This window comes from Felis catus, chromosome F1 (assembly GCF_018350175.1).
Source record: "Felis catus isolate Fca126 chromosome F1, F.catus_Fca126_mat1.0, whole genome shotgun sequence".
Classification (NCBI taxonomy): Eukaryota; Metazoa; Chordata; class Mammalia; order Carnivora; family Felidae; genus Felis; species Felis catus.
In genome coordinates, this window is record NC_058384.1 from 55,512,789 (window position 1) to 55,540,586 (window position 27,798).

The 27,798-nt window shown below is 40.2% G+C and overlaps 1 long non-coding RNA gene across 6 annotated transcripts; it reads right to left on the reverse strand.

Moving 5' to 3' along the window:
• On the reverse strand, window positions 1-27,757 carry LOC109495745. Of its 6 annotated transcripts, XR_006591990.1 has the most exons (7): window positions 27,700-27,757; window positions 26,345-26,703; window positions 24,753-24,830; window positions 22,327-22,478; window positions 20,595-20,763; window positions 8,740-8,957; window positions 4,847-6,582 (listed from the first exon to the last, which is right to left on the reverse strand). It is a non-coding gene; the product is annotated as an uncharacterized LOC109495745 (long non-coding RNA). The 6 variants fall into 6 exon arrangements; XR_006591992.1 differs by lacking the exon at window positions 26,345-26,703 and having other exon boundaries at window positions 27,688-27,720; XR_006591991.1 differs by lacking the exons at window positions 24,753-24,830; window positions 26,345-26,703; window positions 27,700-27,757 and adding an exon at window positions 1-101 and having other exon boundaries at window positions 4,718-6,582; window positions 22,327-23,456.
• Window positions 27,758-27,798: the final 41 nt, after the last annotated feature.

Consider the following 27,798-nt stretch of genomic DNA (forward strand, 5'->3'; position numbering starts at 1 on the left):
AAAAAATTAAAAAAAAAAAAAAAAGAAGAGGGCCATGTAATCATTTGCGTCCTTTGGAAAATATTCTGAAACTATTGTTTCTCTAGTGGCAAGCAATATGGCTGAAGAGAAAAAGCACATTAACTTCAGGTTAATGGATGAACATGGTAACCAACCGGTAGGGGTGTTAACAGATTCCAAAATAGACATCTGGGTTCCAAGATCTACCCGTTTCAACAGTTACTCTCTAGGAGCACCTGGGTGGCTCAGTTGGTTAAGCATCCGACTTCAGCTTAGATCATGATCTCACAGTCTGTGAGTTTGAGCCCCGCGTCTGGCTGTGTGCTGACAGCTCAGAGCCTGGAGCCTGCTTCGGATTCTGTGTCTCCCTCTCTCTCTGCTTCTCCCCTGCTGGTGCTCTCTCTCTCTCAAAAATAAATAAATGTTAAAAAATTTAAAAAATAGTTATTCTCTATATCTAATCATACTAAAAATCTTAATTTACAGATGTCTTCATAAGACAAGTTATGCTATGAAGGAAAGGTGGGAGCAAAGATGGAAATACTATCCGACTGCATCTATTGGTCAGAAATTATTCTAAACAACTGAGCGCTTTAGAAGGATTAAGAGAAAAAAAGAATTAAGCCAGTAATGACGCCTATAACTCTTGAGTATCAAACATATTACAGGAGACTATGGATTTAGCTACTCCATGCCATCAGCCAATTTAGAAAGCACACCTATTTAGCTTTGAAAGCAGAATAAGCTTCATAGCATTTCCTTGTAGCAAGTTACATTTCTCATTTCACCTTGATATGGCTCTTGCTCTAATGATTTAGCATTTCCAGAATACACAGTGATTTGTTGGAGGTCCCTGGGAGACAGGCTAGGAGAGAGAAGATGGAAAGATTTAAAGAGTCAGAAACCAAACTTTTACACTGGGCCAGCTAGAAGTACACTACCTGAGTGGTAAGAAAGGTGAGGAAATCATTCAGTGTTGTTGTCAACACACACACACACACACACACACACACACACACACACACACACACGTAAACCTTCAAGCTGGACCCTGGAGTAAGAGAGAAATTCTGCCAACAGAAAAACTCTAAGAGGTCTGAAAACACTGATAAGGTGTTTGCCAAACAGCAGGGAACTATCACAAAAGGGATACTGCACCAACAGGGTAAAACTTATTTTGCTGGTCTCAGATACGATTTCTGACTCTGAACATTATTTTTGGTATCAGTAATGATCATAATGACAATAGTTACTAACATGTGCCCCATGCTCTGCTATTCACAAAGAACTTTCATCACCTCACTTGTTCCTGTGAGGTAAGTAGGGTCAGTTTTTTTTATAACACCTGACAGATGAAGAAGTTGACTTCAGCAATTCCCATTTCGGAGCGCAAAGCTGCCGAGTGAAACAGAAACTCAGGTCCTCTGACTCCAAATCCAAGTACTTTTTTCACTGTGCTAAACTATACCAAAATATCAATTGGTAGAATATCCGGAGGCAAGGTTGCAGATTCTGATGAGGGCTGATACAACCCAAGTGGGAATCAAATATCCCAGAGGGCATTTGATCTGAGTAGTCCTTATAGAGAATTCTAGAGGAAGGACTCCAGATCTCTACACCCAGGCTAGGTGTCAGGAAGAAAAGCAACTTGATTCTTTTACTTTCCCCTGACTATGTAAAAGAAATAAAGAAGGGGGCAATTTCCAATGTACAATACAATGTTCATTTCCAATGAACAATATAAGATTAAAATAAAGACAAACTAGCAGCAAAGAAAATAATTTAGAGCAGTTTAGAATTCACACCTATAAAATATTTTAGTAAAAAGGTCTTAGTTGAAAATATTCACTTTAACAGTGATACTTTTACACAGAATGTGTATATAGGCGTTGGTAAATCTTGGGCCATACTTACATATAATATGGTTCTGGGGTGCCTGATGGCTTCATTGTTTGAGTGTCCAACTCTTAGTTTTGGCTCAGGTCATGATTTCATGGTCACGGGGTCAAGCCCTGAGTTGGGTTCTGCACTGAGCGTGGAGCCTGGTTGGGATTTTCTCTCTCTCTCTCTCTCTCTCTCTCTCTCTCTCTCTCTCTCTTTCTGCCCCCCCCCCCCCCCGTTCATGCTCTCTCTCGCTCTCGCTCTCTCTCAATAATAATAATAATAATAATAATAATAATAATAATAATATGGTTCTAAACAGTTTTAGGTTAAAAAGGCTGTTCTGGCTGTCACCCTGACCAAGTAACCCTCAACTGTCAAACAATAGCTTGATGTAAATAGTTTTAAAATTAAAAATAGACAATGAAACTTTGTGTAATATTGACTCAGCTAGCTAATCAATGATTCTGGAAAGCTTTGGTAACACTAATAGGTGATAGTTTTTTGACTGCTTACTATGAGTTAGAAACTGTGCACTTATAAGCATTATGTAATTTCATCCCCCCATAATTCTGTGGAGGTTGGCGCTGTCATTAGCCACACAGAATATGCAAAAAGCCTGCTGAGGGCATAGGTACACTGTCCACACTGCACAGCTAGTCATCAGCAGGGCCACCACTTGAATCCAGGTCTGTATTACTCCAGAGTCCAGCCCCTTGACCATGCTGGCTTGGCTTTACTTTGGCCACATCCTGCTTCTCAGTGAACTTTCTAATGTTTTGCTATATGACTCATTCTGGCTATCTAACCTAAAGATAGCTTGGTTTGGAAAGACGGAATGAAGTTCAATCAACTGGAAGCAAAATGGAATATACAATAGATAATTTAAAAAGTCTACCTTCTGATCAATGGGTGCCAAGCTGAGGAACCAGTACATGGCCAGGAATAGTACCAGAAGTGGTTCCCTTTTAATCTTCTAGATAAACTTGAATTTGTATGCCAATATGTATTACAAAGATTTTAATACTGTTTATAATAGGAAAAAATACTTGTATGGAACCAAAGGAATAAATACATTCTGACAATTATATGTGATAGAATATATATAACCATGAAAAGAAATTAAGTAGATTCGTATGTGCTAATACAGATCAATTACTAAGATGTATTGTTAAGTTCAAAATGCAGGTGCTAAGGAGTATGTCTGGTAATGTTACAAATATTTTTTAAAGGATAGATACCCAAACTTACATGAAATATAATATCATTGGAAGGATCTACAAGATTCTGACATTAATTTTCTCTGTAGGGGGTGTCTGATTTGGAGAAAAGGGAAAGGCTCCTTTTTTTTGAGAGAGACAGAGAGACAGAGAGCAAGTGGGGTAGAGGCAGAGAGAGAAGGAGACACAGAATCTGAAGCAGGCTCCACGCTGAATCTCAGGCTCCAAGCTGTCTGCACAGAGCCCTATGTGGGGTTTGAGCCCACAAGCCACGAGAACATGACCTGAGCCGAAGTTGGGTATTTAACTGACTGAGCCACCCAGGCACCCCCAAACTACTTTTTAATGTATAATTATTGGTATTGTTCCTTGTGTCATGTGCATGAATTACTTAAGATTATTTTAACATTAATAAAAAATAACAGGTTCAATGTTTATTGACCTGAACAATGGTTAGAGCACATGGGCCATGTTAATCCAGAAACACTGGCCTTGGAAACAGATAAAAATGTTAAATTTGGTTCTATCATAAGCTAGCAGGGCAGAGTTTTTGTACAAGGTATTTAATCTCTCTTTCAGTAACGATTTCATTTATGAGAAATTGGTATCACAGTATCCACTCTACATCTACAAGTTCCTGAGAGATAATACACAGTAAAGCAGTCTCCAAAGTATAAAAAATTGTTGTCATTGCTGCTGTTGTGGTTACGTGGTGAGGTAGGTTCTGGTCCTGTCTGGAAAGACACGCAGTCAGGAAGGCGAGACTTACCACGGGTAGCTTGACGGGCTACGTTGAGGGGTCAACCAAATACTTGCCAAATACTCACTGTACTTAGTACCATATTCCTATTGTTTTGCAACTAGATGTGAAAATATTCATGACTTCCCTTTTAGAGGAAAATATTTGTTTGGAGAAATACTTGAATGAGTCTTTGGGGTAGAACCAAAGGGACCTTGGCGAGACAGAGAGAAACAGTCTTGCTCCTTTGAAAAAGGTGAAGACGAGAGAGAGAAGGATGAAGGTTGAGACCAACAAAAAGGTTGGGGGCTCAGCAATGTGACCCTGCCACACCGTGTGTCACTGAAACAACAAAATGGCGAAGGTGAGCAGAGTTTGGGGGAAGCCAGTAAAAAGGCTAACTATAACATTCACAGGTTCTCTCAAGACAACGGAGGCAGGGAGCATGAGAGGCAGACCCAGAGGGAGAAGCACAAGGAAGTAAAAACTCAAGGACTCCCATGGATTGAGATCCGGCTCAGGTTTATCTTAGAAGAGTAAGGGGCAGGGGCCCCAGCCGACTTCAGGGTGAATGCTATTTCCCCACACAGGTACTTGGCCATTAAAGTACAATACGCCCTAATGTTAGACTGAGTTTACAGAGCACAACTCCGGGAGAGTCGGCCCAGAGGATTGATTATCCACAATCAGCAGCAGCATTTGTAGGTGAAGCGCAAATTGCCTTCCCTGGTGCTTGACCCTTCCAAACCATAATGATAATTGCCACTGTGTTGCAAGCTGGACTTATGAACAACTCAGGGGTTAGTGCCCTCCCCTCAGGAAGGCTACCAAGTAGTAGGGACTGCATACATCTGATTGTAACAAATTACTAGTTTACCTGCTAATCAGTGCACAGTAGGAGGTATTTTGTAATATCACCAAAGCAGGAAACACCACCAGTCTCACCTCAATAAAATGAAATGAGATGAAATGAAATAAAATAAAATCTACTGCTTCTATATACTTCTAGTAAGAAATGAAACAGGCTCAATTTTAATCACGCGAGCAATAAATCAAATATCAAATTTAAAACAATGAACTGCAAAGAGCCTCCTCAAAGTCACTTAGCATTGATAAATTAGTAATGTATTATTAAATTATTCATATCTTTTTTTTTTCCTTTGGACTATAATGATATACTGTACACAGCACTGATAATTTACTTAGGCTGAGTCCATTCATTTAATTATGCTGCTAAACTTGGTAGGCCAATTGGTCATCATGAGAGTTTCCAGGCAAGCTAATCACAAATATATAGAACATGTCCCTTATTGTCCCCAGCGGCTAAGTGCTAAAATGCTATTTAGTGCTCAGAAGGTTAATGTCCTGCTTATGTAAATTGTCCAATTTAGCATTCGGCAGCAGTATCATAAATTCTGGCTCCAGGATTTCATTAAACGTATGTTCAAACTAGTTGACCTTAAAGGTTAACAAGCACAAGTTAAACAGGACAATTATTTAACTCACTTCTTATCAAGAGACTGAAGCGTACTCGCCATTTAATGGCTCCGCATACTTCACAATTAGAATTCTTATAAGGTCTCTGATAAAAGTGCAGGTCATGAATTTTCATAAGGGTGTCAGATAATAACTATTTATCTGCACTTGTTTTTCTTTCTTATAAACTTAAACTTTGATCTTAACATTCAATTAGAAATGATTCCACAGAGAAGGACTAGGTGACTCTAGGAGCTAGTGTTCGCTTTCATCCGGGTCTGCACGAGGATTTAAAACACAGGATCTGCGTGGCCATTCGTGGAAATTAATGTAAAAGTCAGAGACTCACCGTGAAGTGTGCAGAGCTCAGATGAAGCATTTGGCCCAACACTGAGTTACAGTATCTCCTACTGTTTGGGGGCATTAGATCAAACATTATTCTTTTCTTAAAAGGCCCTCAAATGCCTATTAATCTCCTGGAGAAATTGCATTGTCCTTTACACTTTTATTATTATGGGTTGTAATATGACGTAACTGAAAGTTAGATTATTCCAGGCATCCTTTTCCCCGATTCTTGTTTTCTCTCCTCGCTCTCCTTGGGCATTTTGAAAAATGAGCAAAGCTTGGGGAGACTGCTATCCGGGGCCGTGGTGACGCAGAGACTCGGCCATGGGCTGACATTTCCTCACACTTCCCTATGTGGCAGGATCGGGCAGTGACTTCAGGCACACATTGCATCGGTAACTGCACACAAAGATTCTCAACGGTAGCCAGTCGCCATACTCCAGGAAAGGCACAGGAACACCCTCTCCTTGCAGGCTCAACTGTTCCTACTACGTACTCTTTGGGAGATAAAACGACGACTCAGAGCAAACAGGGTCTTATTAATAAATCATGCGCTGAATTTCTGTTAGGAGCTGAAATGGAGCAAAATAGGTCAAAATTGCCTATGGGCACATCTACTGGGGGCATAATAAATAATTTTTTTAATTTGGTAATCCTCATAAAAATATAATTAAATGTAATGAGAGGAAAGGGACAGACGGGTGGGTAGGTGGGTGGATAGATATTAAATACCTGTGCTTGGCCCGGTTCTTCTTTTCTGCACTTGTTATTCCCCGAGGTTGCTTATTGTGAAGAGCTATTTAAAGAAATAATACGAGGAAGAAATATTTTCTGGCATGAAAAAATGTGACAGTGTTTTATACCCTCTTGTGTTGCTCTTCATCCAAACTTCATCTTGTGAATATTGGCTTCAAATCCTGCCTGAAAGGGGACATAAATAAAGTGAAATGGCTAATGGACTAAAAACACTTATGATCAGGTTTTCATAACTAACATTATTGATAGCTTCTTTTGCACATGCACTCACACATAGCACAATATCCATTCCTAAAGTAAGATTTAGAGCCCTATTTGCAATAAAAAGGCTAGCACATGCAAATAAAGAATGCGAAAGTGAGGCCAGCAGATGGCATTCCCCCAGAAAGGGAGAAAAACGCCCCCCCCCCCCCACCAAGGCAAAGCTGACCACAGGGGAAACAGAATCCTTCAGATTTCAGACGCGCCTGGGCTTTTCACCACATCCTGGAATGGTCTTCAGGGACAGAGAGTTCTTTAGTCCTTCATTTGGAAACGACCACTCCTTTCTACTTTATGGCATTAGTATTTGAACTTGGCCAGGTAAATAGGTATGTGTGTCTGTCCGTTAAAACAACAGCAAGATTGTCATGCAGGAAATGCGACAGTAGAAATCAGGATGGTGGCAAGATGGGAATTATTTTCATAGGATCTGGTGCATTCCATGTCAATTTTGGCACGGTCTTCCCGGGTTTTCTCCTCATTAATTTCTCCATGTTAGCAAACACTGTTGAAGAAAAACTTTCCCAATGCCTAGAAATTCATTTGATGTTGAAAAGTTTCTTACCAATAATTATTTAAAAATATTTTAGCTGTAGTTACAATTAGAAGATGCTAACAAGGCAGAAAGCATTTTATCTGTCTCTTGCTATTTAGATACAGTTTTGGGGGCATGACTTTTTTTCTATTTTAGTTTGTATTCATTCCTATGTCAGCAGAAAAAAACTTTTCCTTCCAAATCTGGACTTTATTATTATGCTATTAAAAATTAAGTCTAGATTACATAGCAAACTGTAAATTAGGGATTTATTAAATTAAATCAATTAGAAAGAACATTGAAGAAATTGGTATACTCAGGTATACAGTTTCTATTACACTAGAGTCCCCTCCTTCAATTATATTGAAAACATGAAAACAGTGGAATCTTGATGTACTGTCCCCTTTGGGGGGAACTCTGCATCAATATTGGAGTTTGTCTAATATTAGGTACAGCATAAGGAATATAGTCAATGATATTGTTATAGCATTGTATGGTCACAGATTGTAGCTAAACTTGTGGTGAGCACAGCATAATGTATGGAGTTGGGGAATCACTATGTTGTACAACAGACACTAATGTAACATTCTGTGTAAACTACACACACACACACACACACATATAAATATAGGAGCACCTGGGTAGCTTAGTCAGTTAAGTGTCCAACTCTTGATTTCAGCTCAGGTCATGATCTCATGGTTCCTGGGGCCAAGCCCCAGGTCAGGTTCTGCACTGACAGCACAAAGTATGCTTTGGAGTTTCTCTCTCTCTCTCTCTCTCTCTCTCTCTCTCTCTCTCTCTGCCCCTTCCCTGCTCATGCTCTTTCTCACTCAAAATAAATAAAAAAAACAAAAAATTTTAAATATACATATAAATATATATGTATTTGAATTCTTCATCTCTGTACTCTAAAGAATAGTGGTAAGTTCAAAGTTATACAGCAATCAAGAACAAAACCTAAGGCACCTGAGTGGCTCAGTCAGTTGAGTGTCTGACTCTTGATTTCAACTCAGGTCACGATCTCACTGCTGGTGAGATTGAGCACCCCTCGGGCTTTGCGCTCATGGCACGGAGCCTGCTTGGGATTCTCTCACTCCCTCTCTCTCTGTCGTTCTCTCTCAACACAAATAAATGAACATTAAAAAAAAAAAGGAACAAAATCTTCCTCCCTTTCAGAATCTGATGGTCCCCCAAAGTATTACTACTGAGCGAAAAAAAGTGTTTTATACAGGGAATTGCAACCGGGACTTCAAGCATGATACTATCAGTATTTAGGTGCAAGTACTTGTTTTTGTCCTTTCTTTTGTCTGAGTTTGAGTGTGATAGAGAACAAAGAAAAGCGTGTCAAGAGGGGTGCGATAGGACTACAGATTTGTCATAAGTGGAATAGCCGTTGCTCAGAGCTATGCGTAGGCCTCACTGCCAATAGCAACCACAAGTGTAATCAACAACATCTGCAGGGGAGCTGGAAACCATGAGACTCATGTGGCCCTGCTCCCGCAGCCCCTCATTCTGCCCACTCTCACCTCCTAACAAAGAAGGGCCAGCAGCCCAACTCCCGAAGCTGCGGGTTAGCATCGATCCAAACAGCGTCCACTCCAGGAGAGGCAGCTCAAATGTATTCCAAGTCATGCGACATCTAGGAGCGTGAATCCTGGTCGACATCAAGAATGGCTGCCAGCTGGGTAAAGACAGACGGAAGATGTGGTGCCTGGTGGTTCAGTCGGTTGTGCTCTCGCTCTCTCTCAAAAAGAAATAAACTTTAAAGAAGGATGGAAGACACACTGGAACAAGAGAGGGGAGGTGGTTGTTGTAAGTTGACTTGTCTCCCCCAGAAACAGATGTTGAAATCTTAATCTCTGGTGCCTGCGAATGTGATCTTACTTGGAAATAGGATCTTTTCTATACTGGCCACCCATTAGGTGCCAGATACTGGAGTTACAAGTCAGACACAGAAACTTTACTCAAGAAGTGTCATTCTCCTCCAAATCTCAGTTTCCTCCTCTATTAATTTGGGGCTAATTAGGTGAACACCTTATCCATGGGGGAAAGTATAAGGAATGGGTAAGATATAATACATGTGAAGGGCGTTGAAAAGCCCAGTAATATTAGCTACTATTTCCACTGGATTGGAAAAACAATTTGCTATTTACCTTTGTATCCCTGCATCTTGCACAATGTTTGGCATTCAGCAAATACTTAATAAATATTTATTGTGTGATTATGAACACCAGTACAGATCGAATTAGTCACATCCTGGTCTGCTCGTCTTCATTCAACTAGTATAGCACTTCGCACATTAAACCGTAAGATGTGAGAGTGTATCATGGGCATCTTTGTAATCCTCTGCCCCTCACCTGACACAATCCCCGGAACATAGAAGGTACTTCGTATTTATCAGAGTAAAAGCTTGTCAGTTAATAATCATTCTAAATAGAAAACGTAAGGTTGGAAGAAGTAGCAGCACTTAGATATGTCTTCTTCGACCCTTTCAGAACTGGTGTCCATACGGCTGCAAATACTGAAGATTTTAGGTTTGTAGACTCTTCCCTCCTCAGGCTTTGAAATAACCCTAGCCATGCTTGTTAGTGTATAAGAGGCTGGGTGGACATCAGGCAAGATTTCCATGAAAAAGGGACTTTTCAAGTAACATTTAGATGAGTAGGAGTTGTAAGACTACAAAGACCTAGAAATGGGAGATAAGATAGCATACTTGTAAAACTAATAAAAACCCAGCAAGTCTGAAGCATAGTGAGGAGGAGAGTAGTCCAAGATAAGGCTGAGAGGTAGGCGGGGGTGTGGCCAAGATTTTCAACCTCGGCACTACTGACATTTGGGGTCAGATAATCCTTTGTTGCGGGGGCTTGTCCTTGCTTTGCAGGATGTTTAGCAGCATAATCACCAGATGCCAATAGTACACCCCAGTGTAACACCAAAAGGTCTCCAGGTACTGCCAAAAGGCCCCTTAAGGAACATACTCTCTGGGATGGAGAACCACTTGCAGGCCACGTGAAAAAGGACAAGAGGTCACTACGATCGACTTGCATTTTGAAAAAAATAAAAATAAAAATAAATCACTCTGCTTAGTGCACACACGGAGACCAACTGGGAGGCCATTGCAAGAGGTCCACAGGAGGGATTTTGGAGGTTTTGACCAAGATCATGGCAGTAGGATGGAAAGAAGCTGATAGATTCAAGAGGAATTAGGAAGCAAAACATGAATAGTGTTGATAATCTTGCCAGGCATTTTGTAAATGACCATTTCACTGTTTTATCTGACCCTGCTCAAGACCTAGGAAAGAACCAGCAGAGCCAGGACTTCCTGTTATTGTCTGATTCAACTGGTTGCATCCTTTTTTCACATCCAGGAACCTTCTTTGCTTATTAGTTATTGCTCATCCCTGTAATTTCTAACTCTACACTTTTTATTAAGGTTGACCTTGGAACTGTGATCTGACGGACACTGTTTGATTTCCACTTGAGGTGAAACTCAAGCAACACATGCCCTTTTCGATTACCTACCTGTTTGTCCCGGAAGCAGGATTACTAGAAGCTTGTCAAAGCTGTTAGCATCTTTACATTGATCTTTATTTTACAAGAAAAACTCAGGAATAATCTCAGTTTTAAAGGAAAAGAAATATAATTGTTAAGTGTACCATGGCCTAAGCATCTGCTGAAGGCCACAGTATGGTCTTTTGGTTATCTCACAGAAAAATCAACAGTCGTCAGAATATATTTATTACCCTACTTAGTGGATTTCAGTAACAATCTCATTATGCCCACCCTCACACAGTACAAGCCTTTCTCCATTAGAAGAAGGAACAAAAGGTCATAGCTTTCCTACAATTTCTATACACTAATTACAGAGACCCTTTACTAGGTAAGCCTGAACATAATTGGGCCATTACTGAATCCCACCATGAAATCAAAAATATACAATTTTATTCTTATTGGTTTTCCTGTGAGTGAGACACAGATCATCAATGGATATTCAAAGGGTAGCAAGAATTTTATTGATGGGTTTTCCAACTACGAAATTCCACCTCCAGGGATTCTATTAATATTCCTCATATTAAAGAACCTTATGGACAGGTGGCCATTTGCGACCTCCTCCTGATCCAAAGCAATTCTAAATATCTAGTTTTATAGTTGTGAACCTTATTCAATGGCAAGTTCAGGAAATAATATTGATGCCTATAAGAAAACTTTTTCCTTCAGAAAGTCATCAAAGTGTCCTTAAAGCCAGCAGTGTTCCAGGAACAATTTAATAAGACCCCTTCAAAACTGTGTGTAAATATACATAATAACAAAAAGGTAGTACCGTTTCAACCTAGAGCTATATCAGACATAGCTATATGTCTGAATTAGGACATCTGAATCTGGTCTCAAGTCACTAAGAGAATCACTTGCTTCATGGACACACTTCTACTCTGGAAGTGAAGCTAGCTGCTAACTCCTATTGCAAAGCTTAACATTCTTCATCCAATTATCTTTCTTCCAGTGCAATGACAAGGTCCTAGTGCAATGAGTTTGGTGAAGTCAAGGCCCAATGTTGTCTAGTTTCCTTCTTAAGAAAATTAAGTTTTGTGGTGTCTGGGTGGTTTAGTCAGTTGGGCAACCGACTTGATTTTGGCTCAGGTCATGATCTCACAGTTTGTGACTGCATCAGGCTCTGCACTGACAGCTTGGAGCCTGCTTGGGAGTCTCTCTTTCCCTCTCACTCTGCCCCTCCCCTACTCATGCCTTATCTTTCTCCCAAAATAAGTAAATAAACTTTAAAAAAAAGAAAATTAAATTTCACGTTTTCCACTTTTATATAAATAAATCCATTTGAAATGACAAAATGAAAAGAACTTGAAAGAAAAATCAGAAAAGCCAAGGAGGCAATGTCCTTAGAAGGTATTTGTTACGATAATGGCCATTTTTTTTCTTTCTTGTGATAATGACTATAATTGGGCTTGATGAAACACATGACCACACCCAATTCTTTTTTTAAAGTTCTATCAATACCACAACAGCACCCTGAGGTAGCAGAGTACAAGAAATTGGAAAGTTAATATTTCATTAGAGCCTGAAAAAGCCAATCTTGTTATCTGTGGAGAGGCAACATGGCACAGAAGGAAGAACACAGAGCTGGGAGTCAAGCACATGAGTGCTGGAATGTTCCTCCTCCTGTGTGGCCTTGGGAGTATCTCAACCAAACTCAGTCTCTTCTACTGAAGGATTGCAAGCATTAAAATTCTATGAGTAAAAAGAAATAAAATCTACAAGATTGCCTGTTGTTGTTTTTTAACCCTCTATGACTTTATATGGCCACGAGAGGCAACAGAAACATAAATTCCTTTGCCCACAAATGAATGATTTGTCTTTTGGTGATTTGTTCCTGAATCTCTTTCTCAACTTGGGAGCTCCGTCACCTGACTCAGTGCATATTGTGATCCTTTTCTGTCCAGGTCCAGGATCATTCTGAAAATAGAAATGTTTTTCTCACACCACTAGGCAGCAAATATTCAGACCAAGATTGGCAGGGTAGACAAATCTCTCCATTGTCTAAACTTCGAGCTTCCTGTTATTACCCATCTGTGAAGCAGAGATTCCAAAAACAAAAATCCCTGTTTTTTTGGACAAAGAAGCCTGAGGGTGTGGAATAGCGCACTGTGCCACATGCTGGTTCCATGTTTTGATCCCAGTAAGTGTAACCAATACCCATAAATTCAATAAGAAATAATTCCTGAAAAACCTGTAGGGTAACAACATCGGTGCTCAGTGCTGAGCTTCCCTTCCAGGTACTGAAAGGAAAGAATATTTCGGTGCTAGCAATATTGTAATGAGATGGCAGAAAATCTGATGACAAAAATCCTCATGTCATAATATTTAGTAGAGAAGTACTATACACAGCTTATGATGCAAATTGTATTTAAATATAAGTATATTTTTCTTTATATACATCTTTTAAAAACTCTTACAGTGAAAATTTATCAATTTGTTGTAAAGAATACAACAAATTAAAATGTTTTTATTAATTTTGAAAAAGAATACAGCAAATTTAATTTTGAAAAAATAGAAATATTTGGGAAATCTACATAAGTTGAGAAGTCATTTCAGTTTTATTTTTACTTATTATTTTACAACTTATTATTTATTTATTTTAAAATCGTATCCATATATTGATGACTTTGTCTTGATGTGCCAAAAATTTACAGGCTTTGGCTAAGCACAGAAGAGATGGGTATTATTGCATTCAAATGCTCACTTGCTTTCTTTTCTTCCTTTCTTGCTTTCTTTCTTGCTTTCTTTTTTTCTTTTTTTTTTTTTTTGGAAGGGGTAGGGAGATTTTGTGACACATATGGTCTATTAGAAGCAAGAAACTCAATATCCCTGCCATCAATCTCATAGCACTTGGTATTATGAGCATTTGTCTACAGTGCTTTATTGTGCAATTAACAAAAATGAGGGGGGATGGCTTTAAAGTAACTAGTTTGCAAACATTCTATCTTTGTAGATAAAGCTGAATGTGTTATCTTTCCTGAATCAATGAGATGGTGCTCATGAAATGACAACTACGTAGTCAATAAAAATAGAACTTAAAGGGGCGCCTGGGTGGCTCAGTCAGTTGAGCATCCAACTCTTCATTCAGGCTCAGGTCACGATCCCAGGTTGCACATGATCCCTCAGTGCAGAGCCTCCTTGGGATTCTCTCTGTGTCCCTCTGTCCCTCTCCCCTGTTCTCTCTCTCTGTCTAAAATAACTTTTTAATTAAATTTTAAAAAAGGAAACAATATAGAACTTAAATACAAAAGTCTATGTACTGTATAATTCTATTCATAAGAAATTCTAGAAAAGGCAACATTCTTGTGTCAGAAAGTGTATCAGTTGTTGCCAGGCGCTGATGGTGGGCTGTGGAAATCTAATACAAAGGGACACAAGGGAATTCAGGGAGAGGAGATTTTTTTCTATATCCTGATGATTGTGGTGGTTACACAGGTTTATAAAATTACAAGCATTCAACAAACTATGCATCTCAAATTGTTCATATTTTAGTGTATGTAAATGATACCTTAATAAACATAAAAGAGGGAGAGAATGGGCAAGACTTGTCCAGACCTATTTATTTGAGGCGAGACCTAAGTTTCTGGCAAGAAGGCAAATGGCAGTATTTACCATACACGGTAAGAGTTCTGTGAGAGAATCCCTCAGAGGATCATTACTTGACATTTTTCTGGTTTATTTCTTGGTTGGTTGATAGGATTTATGTCTACCCACTCCTACAAAAATATAATCTCTAAAAGAAGAATGCCCTCTTTGGTCTTGTTCTTAGCTATATCATAAGCATACAGAATACTAAGAAAGGTAGCCCAAAGTACTTTTTGACTGAATGAAATAAATGAATATATAAGATAATTTCAGATCCCCATAGGACAATGGAGATTCCTTATGATAACTATGATTTTCAGTTAACATTTGCCCGAACTAAATATTTCCTGTGAGTATGGATAATAATTTTGAGACATTAATTTGTCTTTTGCCTTCTAATCTCTCCTTCCTTTCCAGTTGTGAGCAGACACCTAGGCTTTTGCAGTTACATTGATCATGGGACTGTTGCAGAGTGATAAGCAAGCTGTTTGAAATCCGTTGCTCTTCAAGTCTTTGTAAAATCATGTGTTTTTTCCTAAGAGATTGTGTGTCCCAGTGGTGTTAGGAAGAGTTGGGAATACTTTTAAGAATAACAAAGGGGAGGGGTGCTTGGGTGGCTCAGTTAGTTGAGCATCTGACTCTTGATTTCAGCTTAGATCATGATCCCAAGGTCATGGGATCAAGCCCTGCATCAGGCTCTGCATTGAGTGTGGAGCCTGCTTAAGATTCTTTCTCTCCTTCTGCCCCTCTCCCCCACTTGTGCATGTGTGCTCTCTCTCTCTAAAATTAAAAAAAAAGAATAAAAGAATAACAAAGGAGGGTAGAGGAATTTCCTGGCAACTAGAACAAGGAGTCGTGGGTCACCCTAAGGCGGCAGTATAGGGAAGCCATACTGAGTGGAAAACAGTCACCACCAGACAATCAGACCAACTTTCCCAGTTGAGATCATCCCTCCTAGATTGCCATGGGATTTCATACTTGTACAGTGAGCTCAGATCCACCAAAGACTGGACTCTGGACTGTATGTGACTTTCGCTCATCTTCCAATATTGATGATCAGATGAACTCCATCATTACTGCATCTCCTTGTTTCCCTCAGTCACCACTTCTGGATCATCCATTTTCATCCAGAAACTTGTCCAGTGCTCCTTCAAAGATTCCTTACCTGATCCAGTCTCTCTACTTCCTGCCCTTTCAAATCCCTTTACTGTGCTCTACATTAACCAGAATTGCCATCAGCAAACCCTCTACATCTTTAACCTCTTCTTGCAGGATTCTTTTCATACCCTTGTTTAGATGGAAGTTGGCTGACCTTGGAAGTTCCTCATAGGAAGGCTTGTTTTTCTTTTCCACCTGTACCTAAAGTAGCTCAAGTATTCTTCACGTTCTTCTCTGCTAATCTTGCTTCTCCTCTTCTAAAACCACATTTTCCTGAAATGTCTGCTCCCTACTCACCTGTGTTGGCCTCAATCTCAGCACTGTATTTACTAAGGATAGTAGCACCTGCTACCATCATTGGTTACTTCAGCCTTCACATTGACTTGTGGCACTCTCACTGTGCATCAGATTCAGCGGGGACAGAGGGCTTTTAAAAAATACCAGTGCTGACACCCTATCCCCAGAGATTTGGATTTACTTATTCTGGAATAGGACTTGACTCTTAGTAGGAAGCAGATCTTCCACCTCAACCCACTCCCATCCATCCCACAGAAGGAGGCAAAAGTGCTCCAATTCTCCTGCCCAATGAGATGGAAAGCAGATTTAACTTTAGACCTGAGTTTTTAATGAAATCATAAGGGTTGCCAAAAAAAGGAGCTGGGGCATGAGATACTGTGTTTATTTGGGGCCATCTGGGAGAGCCTAGAGTCATTCATTTATTCACTTAATAAGTAGTTATTAAGCATCTAAAATAACCTAAGCAATTATTTTTAGGTTCTCCATACCAGAAGGCATTTCTCTGCACATATGGTCTGCCATCTTGCTGAAAACCAGAGTCTTTTGTTTATTTGCTAGCTCCCTCTTCCAGGGCTTTCTTTCCAGTCATTCCACTGAACTCTTGACAAATTCCCTAGTAATCTCCTCTTTGGATACATTCCCGTCCTCACCTAGCTTGACCTCACAACAGTATCTATGAAAGATGATGCTTGCTTCCTTTTTGAAACACTTTCCTCTCTCGCTTTCCTAATTTCCCAATTCTTTCTACTTTCTGGCTATATGTTTAGAGCTCCTCATCTCTAAATACCAGAGTTCCTGTCAACTGGATTGTGGCCCTCCTTTTTTCTCATTTGTTCCTGGGCATTAATAACCACCAAATTGATGCTGTCAAATTTTATACCTCGCATCTCTAGCCCTGGCCTCTCCTTTGGCATCCAATTATTTAGTCAACATTTTTACTTAGATATCAAGATCTTAAACCTAACAAGTCCAGATAGAAACAATCTTTTCTGCAAAGCTGCTCTTCCCCAGCCTTCCCTATATCAACAAATGGCATCATCATCCACCTAGATGTTAAGAAATCTAGGCATAATATTTTATTCCCTTACTTCCTGTATGCATCCAATCCATCAACAACTGTTTGTTTCCACCTCTAAAATTAACTCCTTATATGCCCATTTAAATTTATTTCCACCCTATTCCAAGCCACCATGATCTCTCACATAGAATTTTACAGTAACCTCCTCTCCGGTCTGAGCATTTATACTCTGACTCCGACAATTTCCAACAGAACTAAAAAAGAGTCATTGAGAAATGAGTTCTGATCCTATTATCACTGTGTTAAAATCATACCAAGGCTCCTCGTTTCTCTTTGGATAAAGTTGAGTGTCTGCCATAGATATGCTTGATCTGGCCCCTTCTGACCCCTGTCACCTCTGCATGAGCTACACCTCCCCTGATCACTAGGCTTTACTCCTGCAGGCTTCTGTTTCCCAAAGGAGCTTGTTGTCTTCTTCTGAAAGAATTTCCCCCAGATTGTCACATGGCCGTCTCAATCCCACCGCTCATATCCCAGCTCAAATGACATCTCCTTAAGAGTTTCTCTGACCTCTCTCCAAAGTATCTCACTCCAGCCACCCCTCTTCCCAAACCATTCTCTATTATATTATCACATTTTACTACCTTTCTGACACTTATCACTAGCTGTAGCTATTTATTTTTATTTACTTATTACTTATGTTTCACTCACATAGAATGCAAGCACCATAAGTACAAGGATCTTGTCTGTTTTGTTAGGAATCCCTAGTGCCTAATGTAGAACCTGGTGCATAGTAAGAGCTCATTAAATATTTGAGGAATAAATGACCTGCCTAGGAAGCCTTAACCCTGGGACTTTACCATTGCACAAACAGTCACCTGCCTTGGATGATGTGGCTGTTCAACTTTGGAAGGATGGAATAAAAACGCCCAGCTTTAATGCCTCTTTCACTTGTGTCATTGATCCAATAGGGACACACAGGTCAAGTTTACCTGTCACAATGAGAAAGAAGTTCCTTGTATACAATCAGGATGCACTTTCTTAGCAGAAATGAGAACCTAAAAGTCTGGAGGGATCAAAGTAGCCCACTTTTTCTTTTGTTTGCTTGATCATTCAGAAATGCTGGGCAAATCTTGTCATTGTTGATGGATACTGCCTAAGAGACTGTTAAATCCCATAGCGAGGTGAATTTTTAATGGAAAGGTTTTATGCAAGGTGGAATATGTCTCCTTGATGCATGATAGTACCTGTCTCACTAATGCAGGCTCTGAGACCAGGAGTCCAAGAGTAATTTGTTCAAATGAAATAAAGCCTATTCGTCTTGCCAGTACTCACCTGTTCTGTTGTTTAACACCAACCAGATGATGTAATCTGTCCCTTTCTTGTTTACAGGGATGTTTCTAAAAAGACAATCAAACATTGCCTCAGTCTGGTTAGGAATAATGAGGCGACTGCCTGGGCCTTAATTAAAGCAGAAGTTCAGTGTTGGGGGAGAATAAAGAAAGGAAAGTTATCCTCTTTTTAAGGATGTTCCAAAGGATTCGGAGACATGTATCCTTAAAAATAAAGATTGTGAGATTCAGAAACAGCCTTATGAACAAAAGGAGTCTACAATACTTGAACTTTGGAGGTAGTTCCACTTTTCCTTAAGAGAGCAAGATTCCCCAGTCTGTGAGAAAATGGAGTTCTAGTTACTTGCTTCTTAATGGATTTCAAAAGTCTTAAGACACACATGAAAAATTATTACTAGTAATTTCTTCTGTCCAAAGGGTCAATGCCCTGAGGAGACGCAGAATGCCATACACTTGTAGGCATCTAAATCTATGAGTCCCTGTCCCCCACAAAGGAAGGTTACTCACTGCTGTGTTCAGAATCTGTCGACACACAAGGATTTAGGTTCATCTTTATAGTCTCTGCACTCTGTGACTACTTTCAAACTAGAGTCCGGGGAAAAAAACCACATTATATTATTTGTATTATTATTATTAATGTCAGATTACTGCTATTAACTATTTTTGCAGAGGTTTGCATTTTAGTCTTGAAGCATGGATTTATTTTTTTATTTTATTTTTAATCAATTATTTATTTTTAAATTTACATCCAAGTTAGTTAACATATTGTGCAACAATTTCAGGAGTAGATTCCTTAATGCCCCTCACCCATTTAGCCCACTCCACCCCCCAAAGCCCCTCCAGCAACCCTGTGTTTTTTCTCCATATTTAAGAGTCTCTTGTGTTTTTCACCCTCCCTGTTTTTATATTATTTTTGCTTCCCTTCCCTTATGCTCTCTGTTTTGAATCTTAAAGTCCTCATATGAGTGAAGTCCTATGATATTTGTCTTTCTCCGACTAATTTTGCTTAGCGTAATACCCTCTAGTTCCATAGTTGCAAACGGCAAAACTTCATTTCTTTTGATTGCTGAACAATACTCCACTGTATATATAAACCACATCTTCTTTATCCATTCATCCATTGGTGGACATTTGGGCTCTTTCCATACTTTGGGCTATTGTCGATATTGCTGCTATAAACATTGGGGTGCATGTACCCCTTCAAAATAGCATACCTGTATCCCTTTAATACCTAGTAGTGAAATTGCTGGGTCATGGGGTAGTTCTAGTTTTAATTTTTTGAGGAACCTCCATACTGTTTTCCAGAGTGGCTGCACCAGTTTGCATTCCCACCAGCAATGCAAAAGAGATCCTCTTTCTCCACATCCTCACCAACATCTGTTGTTGCCTGAGTTGTTAATGTTGGTCAATGAATCATGGATTTAAAAAAATTTTTTTAATGCTTATTTTTGAGACAGAGACAGAGCATGAATGGGGGATAGTCAGAGAGAGAGGGAGACACAGAATCTGGAGCAGGCTCCAGGCTCTGAGCTGTCAGCACAGAGCCTGACGCGGGGCTCAAACTCACAGACCATAAGATCATGACCTGAGTCAAAGTCAGAAGCTCAATAGACTGAGCCACCCAGGCACCCCTTTTAAAATATCTTTTTAATGTTTATTTATTTTTGAGAGAGAGAGAGACCCAGCGTGAGCAGGGGCAGGGCAGAGAGAGAGGAGACACAGAATCTGAAGCAGGCTCCAGGCTCTGAGCTGTTAGTACAGAGCCCAATGCGGGGCCCGAACTCATGGACCGTGAGATCATGACCTGAGCCGAAGTCGGATGCTTAACCAACTCAGCCACCCAGGTGCCCCAGTGAATCATGGATTTTAGATCAAGGGGGAATTATTTAGCAAAACAAAATCTACTTGTAAATTTATTCCACAATTGCATAGACATGTAGGCTGAAAATATTTTAAAAGTTTATTTAGTGTAGCCTCATCTTTTTTTTTTTTTCAAGTTTATTTATTTATTTTGAGAGAGAGAGGCAGAGAGAGAGGAAGAGAGAGAATCCCAAGCAGGCTGCATGCTGTCAGCACAGAGTCCAGCCTGGGGCCCCAGCTCACGAACTGTGAGATCATGACCTGAGCTGAAATCAAGAGTTGGACTCTTAACCAACTGAGCCACCCAAGCATCCCCCACTCATCTTTAAATACAAGAAAACTGAAACACTTTTACCTTTTTCAAGGTAAAGCAAGTTGACAAAGGTCACATAGTACATTGAGTGTAATGATTTGGGGATGCAAGGAACGGAAAACCTGACTTATTACAAACTGAACGATGATCTAATTTATCTTACTAATGGAAGGACAGATATAGGATGGGAGTACTAGTTTTCTAAGTGTCATGACAAAATATCACGGACAGGCAGCTTAAACAACATACCTTTATTTTCTCACAGTTCTGGAGGCTGCAAGGTGCCAGCACGGTGGTTTCTCCTGAGGCGTCTCTCTTTGACTTATCAATGGCCACCTTCTTATGTGTCCTCACATGGTCTTTTCTCCGCGTGCATGCATCCCTGGTGTCTCTTCCTCTTCTTTTAAAAACACCAGTCCTATTGGATTGAGGCACCCATATGGTCTCATTGAACTTTAACCATCTTTTTTAAGGCCCTATCTCCAAATATAGTCACAGTGCAGGTAAGGCTTTAACGTAAGAACTTTGGGGAACATGATTCAGCCTGTAACACGGGCTTTAGCCTCTGGTGATTTAGCAGTTCGATAAATTATTAAAGTTTAAGAAACTGCCAACTTTTTCCCCCAAGTGGTCGGTCGCTTTACATTCTCACAAGCAGTGCATGAGAGTGCCACTTACTCTACATTTTCACCAAGATTTGGTGTGGTCAGTCGTCTTCATTTTAGTGACTCCGAAAGAAGTGTAATGGTGTCTCATCGCGGCTTTGTTTACATTTCTTTAGTGACTAATGATGCTGAACAGCTCGTGTGTTTATTTGCTATTGTATATCATCTTTGATCAAGTGTCAGTTTAAAGAACTCCCAAAACTCAATCTTTTCCATTAAAAAAATTTTTTTTAAATAAAGTTTGAGTTTTGAGAGTTCTTTATATATTCTGGGCACAATCCTTTATCAGACATATGCATTTTAAATATTTTCTACAAGTGTGTGGCTTATCCTTTCTTCTTTCCTTCCTACCTTCCTTTCTTCCTTTTTAAATTTTAATTAGCTTTATTTTTAGAGCAGTTTTAGGTTTACAGAAAACTTGAGAAGGCACAGAGTTCCCACATATGGAGAGCCTGCCTCCCTGTTACCAACCAGCCAGCAACAGAATTGCCACATTTGTTACAATTGATGAGCTACATGACACATCAAAATCACCCAAAGGCCATGGTTCACACTACCGTTCTTCATTTTTGGTGTTACACAGTCTACAGATTGGACAAAGGTATAATCACATGTATCCATATTTATGGCATCAGACAGAGTATTCTCACTACCCTAAGGATCCCCTGTGTTCTATTCATCTCCCTCCACCCTGCCCATCCCCAGTCCCTGGCAACCACTGATCTTTTTATTGTCTTCATAGTTTCCCCTTTTCCAGAATGTCAAGAAGTTGGAATCACACAGTATGTAAGTTTTTCCACAATGGCTTGCTCCTATGCTTTCTTATAGAAACTTCACAGTTATATGTTCTATGTTTAGGTCTATTTCATTTTGAATCAATTTTTATGTATGGTGTGAGGTATGAATTGATGTACAGCTGTTTTTGTGGGTTTTTTTTTGCATATGGATATCCAATTATCCAAAAACATTGGTTGAAAATACTATCCTTTCTCTGCTGAATTGATTTTGTTTCTACCTTTGTCAAGAATCAGTTTTCCATATATGTGTGTGTCTATTTCCTGACTCTCCATTCTGTTCAGTTGATCTATTGGTCTACCTTTATGGCAATACTACACCGCTTTGATTATTGTAGGGTTATAATATTAAGTCTTGAAAGCAGATAGTGCCAGTCCTTCAACTTTGCTCTTCTTTTTCAAGGTTTTTTATTTTGCTCTTCTAGCTCCTTCGAATTTTCATATGAACTTTAAGATCAACTTGTCAATTTCTACAAATGAGTCTGCCAGAATTTTGATCAGGATTGTAGTGACTCAACTGACCTGTGAACATGGTGTACGTCTTCACTTTGGAGGCTCTTCCTTAAATTTGTTCGGCAACGCTCAGTAGTCTTCAGTGCACAGGTAGGTCTTTCACACCTTTTATCCCTGTTTCACACTTTTCGATGTTACCGGAAATAGCTCAAGTTTCTCTCCTATAAGGCAACTCACCACATGTGCAAGGCTCATCTAGCCTTCTTTGAGTCACCCTGGGGGAACTGGGACTCAGAGAATTGTTAGAAAAACAGCAGATACTCTTGCTACTGTGATTTCTCTAAATAATCAATACACTCCTCCTCTCATGCTTAGGAGTCTTGTGTCTTCCACCAGCCTTCATGGCTGCTTGTTGGCTTGCAAATAAAATAAAATCTCATATCCTGTTACAGTTTCTGACATGTGCTATAGCAAATGCTCTGTGAACAGTGAGGTTTTTCTAGTCTGGCTGGTGGGAATAAGCATCATTCCTAGTCCTCTATGTGCATAGGTAACTATCACCTCTAATTCTTTTGGGTGGGTCTTTCCCTGGTCTTGGGTATTTTCCCACATGCAAGCATTGATGGGTAGTCACCTAAATTCTTGCTGGAGCCTCTTTGCAAATCTCCTGAGTTCTCTCTCTTCTCTGCAGTACTCTGCCCTGCCAATTTCAGTTGCCTTGACTTCCCTGACTCTCAGCTACATCTTTTCAGCTTGGAAAGTTTTCCGGGGTGAGTTTAAATTTCCCCTCCCCATGCCATGGTCTGGGAACTTTCTTGAAGAAGTATGCTGGGGTAAATTATGGGGCTCACCTAGGTTTGGGAAGAATTCTCACTTCTCAGTGATCATTACCTTTCATGATCTGATATCTAGTTCTCGCAAACCACCGCTCCATGTATTTTTGTCTATTGTTTGGTTGTTTCAAACGGGAGGATAAATTTGATTCTAGTTACTCCATCTTGACCAGATTCAGAAATCCTATGAATTCTTCTAAGCAATCATCTTAAAATTAACTTTCTGTCTCGTTCACATCCAATTTGCTATTTTGGCTATTTTTTAGATACATAGTTTTTTTAAGTTTATTTATTTATTTTGAGAGAGACAGAGACAGCGTGAGTGGGGGAGGGGCAGAGAGCAAGGGAGAGAAAGAGAATCCCAAGCAGGCTTTGCACTGTTAGCACAGAGCCTGATGCGGGGTTTGAACCCACGAAATCAAGAGATTAAGACCTGAGCCGAAACCAAGAGTCAGGTGCTTAACTGACTGAGCCAGCCAGGAGCCCCTATAGTTTTTGGTTTTTATATATTACATCTATTGTTCTTGTTTTTAGAACTCACTCTCATTGATTTTAAATTTGGAGAGTTGTTTGTACAATCCCAATAAATCGGTTATTTTTTCTTTTTTTTTTACATTTTGTTTCATATTTAATTCTGGAATTAATTTTAGTGTAAGATGTGAGCCTCTAATCTTATTTTTCTCTGTAAATTAATTTTACTGAAATAAGTGTTGCATAATGCCCCTTTTTTATTCATGATACTTCCTGTGTAATATTTTGTTTTTATATATTCTAGAATTTGTTTCATTTACCCTTGTTTTTTCTTTTGATTTGTACATTTTAATTACCATACCCTTGAGGCACCTGGGTGGCTCAGTCGGTTAAGCGTCCAACTTTGGCTCAGGTCATGATCACACAGTCTGTGACTTCAGGCCCCGTGTTGGGCTCTGTCCTGACAGCTCAGAGCCTGGATCCTGTTTCAGATTCTGTGTCTCCATCTTTCTCTCTCCTACCCCGCTCATGCTCTCTCTCTTCTCAAAAATAAGTAAACATCAAACAAAAATTGAATTACCATACACTTATAATATTCTAATATCTAAACAGAGAAGCTTCACCTCAAGTCTTGTCTTTTTAAAAAATATTATTCTCATTTACTTATTTTGAATCTTAGAATTATTTTATCAAGACATTACTCTCTGCCTCTTCTCTCCCAAAATTTATTCAAATGGGATTTTGATTGGCATAAATAAATAACTTCACAACACTTGACCTCTCCTTTAGGAACACAATATATAATCTCAGTTTTTAAAAATTGTCCTTTATATCTCTCATTAAAGTGACACATCAATTAAATTTTGTGATTTCTTTTCCTTTGAGATCACAGTAGGATTTAACATCACTGACAATGTCTTCTTTGGGGGAATTTGTCCCAGCGGTGCTCTTCCTTCTCCTAACTCTCTATCCCCATCCTTCTTTCTTGTGCTTTCCCAAGTAGCAGTGTTGATAGTCACTAAGATATCTTCTCTCTCTTTATGGTCTCCCTTCATAGATTTTTCTCTGTGTAGAGAGCCCCTGAACTATCACTTACCCAGAATCTCTATCCACAGCCTCTGTCCAACCATTTTCGCATTCAGACCTTGACAGATAGCAGTGCCCTCTGCTCCAGATACGCTGTGCAATTACCTTTCCTCTGATCTGTTCCATGTTCCTCAGTTTAGAGCACTTCAGTGTACTGACATCAGCCAAGCTGGAGCAAGTCACCTGGAAGAAATTATTTTGTTTTCCTCCTATAAATATTGGTGTTTTAACAAGGAATCTTTCTTTTAATTCCTCTGATTCTTCCAAAAATGACTAACCCTCTATGGAACTTTCTAATAGTGCTGTAGGCAGGCAGGGACAGTATGTGGGTGCTGATATTATTTCCATCACACCATTTATTCTAGCTTTGTATCAGTCAGGGCCAATCAGGAGATGAAAATTACTTAGCAATTTAAATAGGAATGTTTAATATAAAGAATGGTTAACTATAACAGAGCATTGGAGTAACAAGGGATTGGCTAGTCAGAAATGAAGAGAATTCTAAGGGGTATAGTAACAGCAGATAAAAGGAACAGAGAATACCTCCAGAGCTGAAATAAAGCACCCAAAGAAAAAGTCCCTCACCAAACTCACACACATAACTGAGGTTCAGATCTTGTTGGAAAGGGCATAGCAGTGGCTTACTGGGGCTGAGCCAGCAACACTTGCTGGAAATTTACCCTCCAGAACTTTCTGGAAATTGCTGCCCTTTAAGGTGCCAGAGAAAATTGTTCATGGGCAGGTGTCCTGCTGGAAGTATTCTGCTATGTGATGCATAAGGGGGTTGGCTGGGGAAAGCTGCTGGCCACTAGGTACTTCTGACCACTGTGCACTGCAGAAACCAGATGCTGGTTTCTGTACCACAGGAGTTTGGGGATAGAAAAGCTAAGGCAGGAGTCTGAACGGAGGATCATACTCGTCCTGGGAAGAGGGCTCCTTCTTCTTACAATGTCATTATAGTGCCCTCTACTGACAACGTCCTGATGGTAGGCAACAGAAAAATATTTAAAGGATCTGCCTGTTTTTTCAGAGAGCAGCCAAAAAGGGTGAATGTGGCACTCAGAGGTAACAAGCTGGCAACTGTCATGGGTACGTTTATACAAGGATATAGGTGACTTTAGTCATTTCCACCATACAATGGATATTTTATTTGCAAACCTTTCAATTATCTTAGTTCATTATAAGGGCAGAAATTTGTCATTTTTTAAATTTATGAATTCCAGTGCTTGCCAGAAATTTCCATTGTCTGCTCTCAGTACCTACTTGTTAAATGCACAAGTGCAACAGTATGAATAGGCAGTATTGCTCCGTGGTTGAACAGACCCTGGAGCAGACTACTTAGGTTTGAATGCGATGCTGTCACTTCCTGGCTGCATGACCTTGAGCAATTATTTAATCTTCTCTGTGCCTCAGCTTCCTCATCTTTAAAACAGGAACAATAGTACCTAGCTCACTGGCTTATTGTGAAGATTAAATACGTTAATACAGGAATCTCCCACTTAGTAGTAGTAATCCCTTTCTGAAAAATCACATTTCTGCAGGAAAATCTGGAGCCTATTTTGTGTTCCTTTTAAAAAAGAAAAAATTGAATGAATAACCATGAACCAATTCAAGCCCCCAAGCAACTTAAGTTGCAGCTAAACATAGTAAATCCCTACGTATAAATAAACCATCACATTAAGATGTAAAATGCTGACCTCCAGTAATATTGGCAAATGGTACCTGGATGCCACACCGCTTCCTTTGCGCTGTAAGCATCTTTCTCTCTCAGGTTTGCTTCCTTGCCTGCAATTTTCTTCAAGGCTTTCCCAACTTTGTTTTGAACTCAATGTAGAACAGTAGGCAAAAACAAGGATTAAGTATGAAAGTCAGCAGGTCACAGGTGACTGACACTGAATGGCAGATGGACACTGACCAGGATTGGGCAACTTCTCTGTCCCAGCTATATCCTAAGGGGATGTACTTTTGGAGTTGACAGCAATTGCACTTTTCAAAAGATTTATGCTGGAATTTTATCCTTTTCACCAATTGTATTTGGAATGTAACACTTCCTGTGCTGTTAAAAACAAAACAGTGTTTTATTTTAAAACATATTGAGTTTGGGGTTATGTAAATATAATCCCCCGTCCCCCCCATAAACACCAGCTGGTACGTGCGGAAATGAGAAATCTGTACTCCTTTACAGATTTTAGGTATGAAAAACCAAGAAGAGAAGACTTTATTTGGAATGTATCTGGCCTACAGAACGTGATGCCAAGTTTTACTGTCTTAGTCTGACTTATCAACTTTGTCAATAGTTGTATTGTCATTCATTAATTCACCCCCTCCAAAGATGTTTTTTGAGCACCTACTCTGGGCCAGCTTTGCTAGCCTGAGGGATGGAATGGTGAATGAGCTATGGTCCCTACTTTGAAGGAGCCAACAATTTGGGTGGGGGGGGGGCGGGGGGACGGCAGGGGCAGATTGCAGTAGCTGCCTGGAGGCGCTGCACAGGCAGAGGCTGGCCTTGGGGAGAAGCTGGCCGGGGAGGGAGGCAGGAGCACCGCGTGGAAGCAAAGGATCCGCATGCCACGTCTGCTCTAAGCGGTCGGAGCCAGAGCTAGGCCCGCAGGAGAGGGCGGCCTGGGCCCCGTGCCACCTCGAACCCAGGGGAAGAATGCGACATTCTATTCGTTTCACGATTGGAAGCCACGGCAAGGGTTAATCAGAGGGAGATTATGTGATTAAGTTTTTGAGACAGATCCGGTGTGTTACGCTGTGAGTCTCTGGCGGTGGTGCCTGGGGAGAGGGGAGGATACAGATATTCTAATCGGCACCGCCGAGCACGCTTTTCTCGCTTCCCAGCTGTGGGCGCGGTTAGTAGGCCCGGGAGGGGCACTGGAGGAACCTCCTAAACCAACTTTCTGAAAGCGGTGTAGGGAGGAAATCAAAGTGAACCGCTCCTGGTTGCGGCAGCGGTCCAGGGCAAGGGCGAGCTGGCCGAGGAGTCGGCTGAGAACGTACAGTCACCGATGGTTTTTCTCCCAGGAGCGGACCTCACCTGGACACTCACCAATTCACAGTCTGAGGCCCCGTCCCGGAACTCCGGGCTAGACGGCCCCGCCCCGGAACCTTGTGTTCCCGGAACTAAATGCGGAAGTTCTTTTTGTTA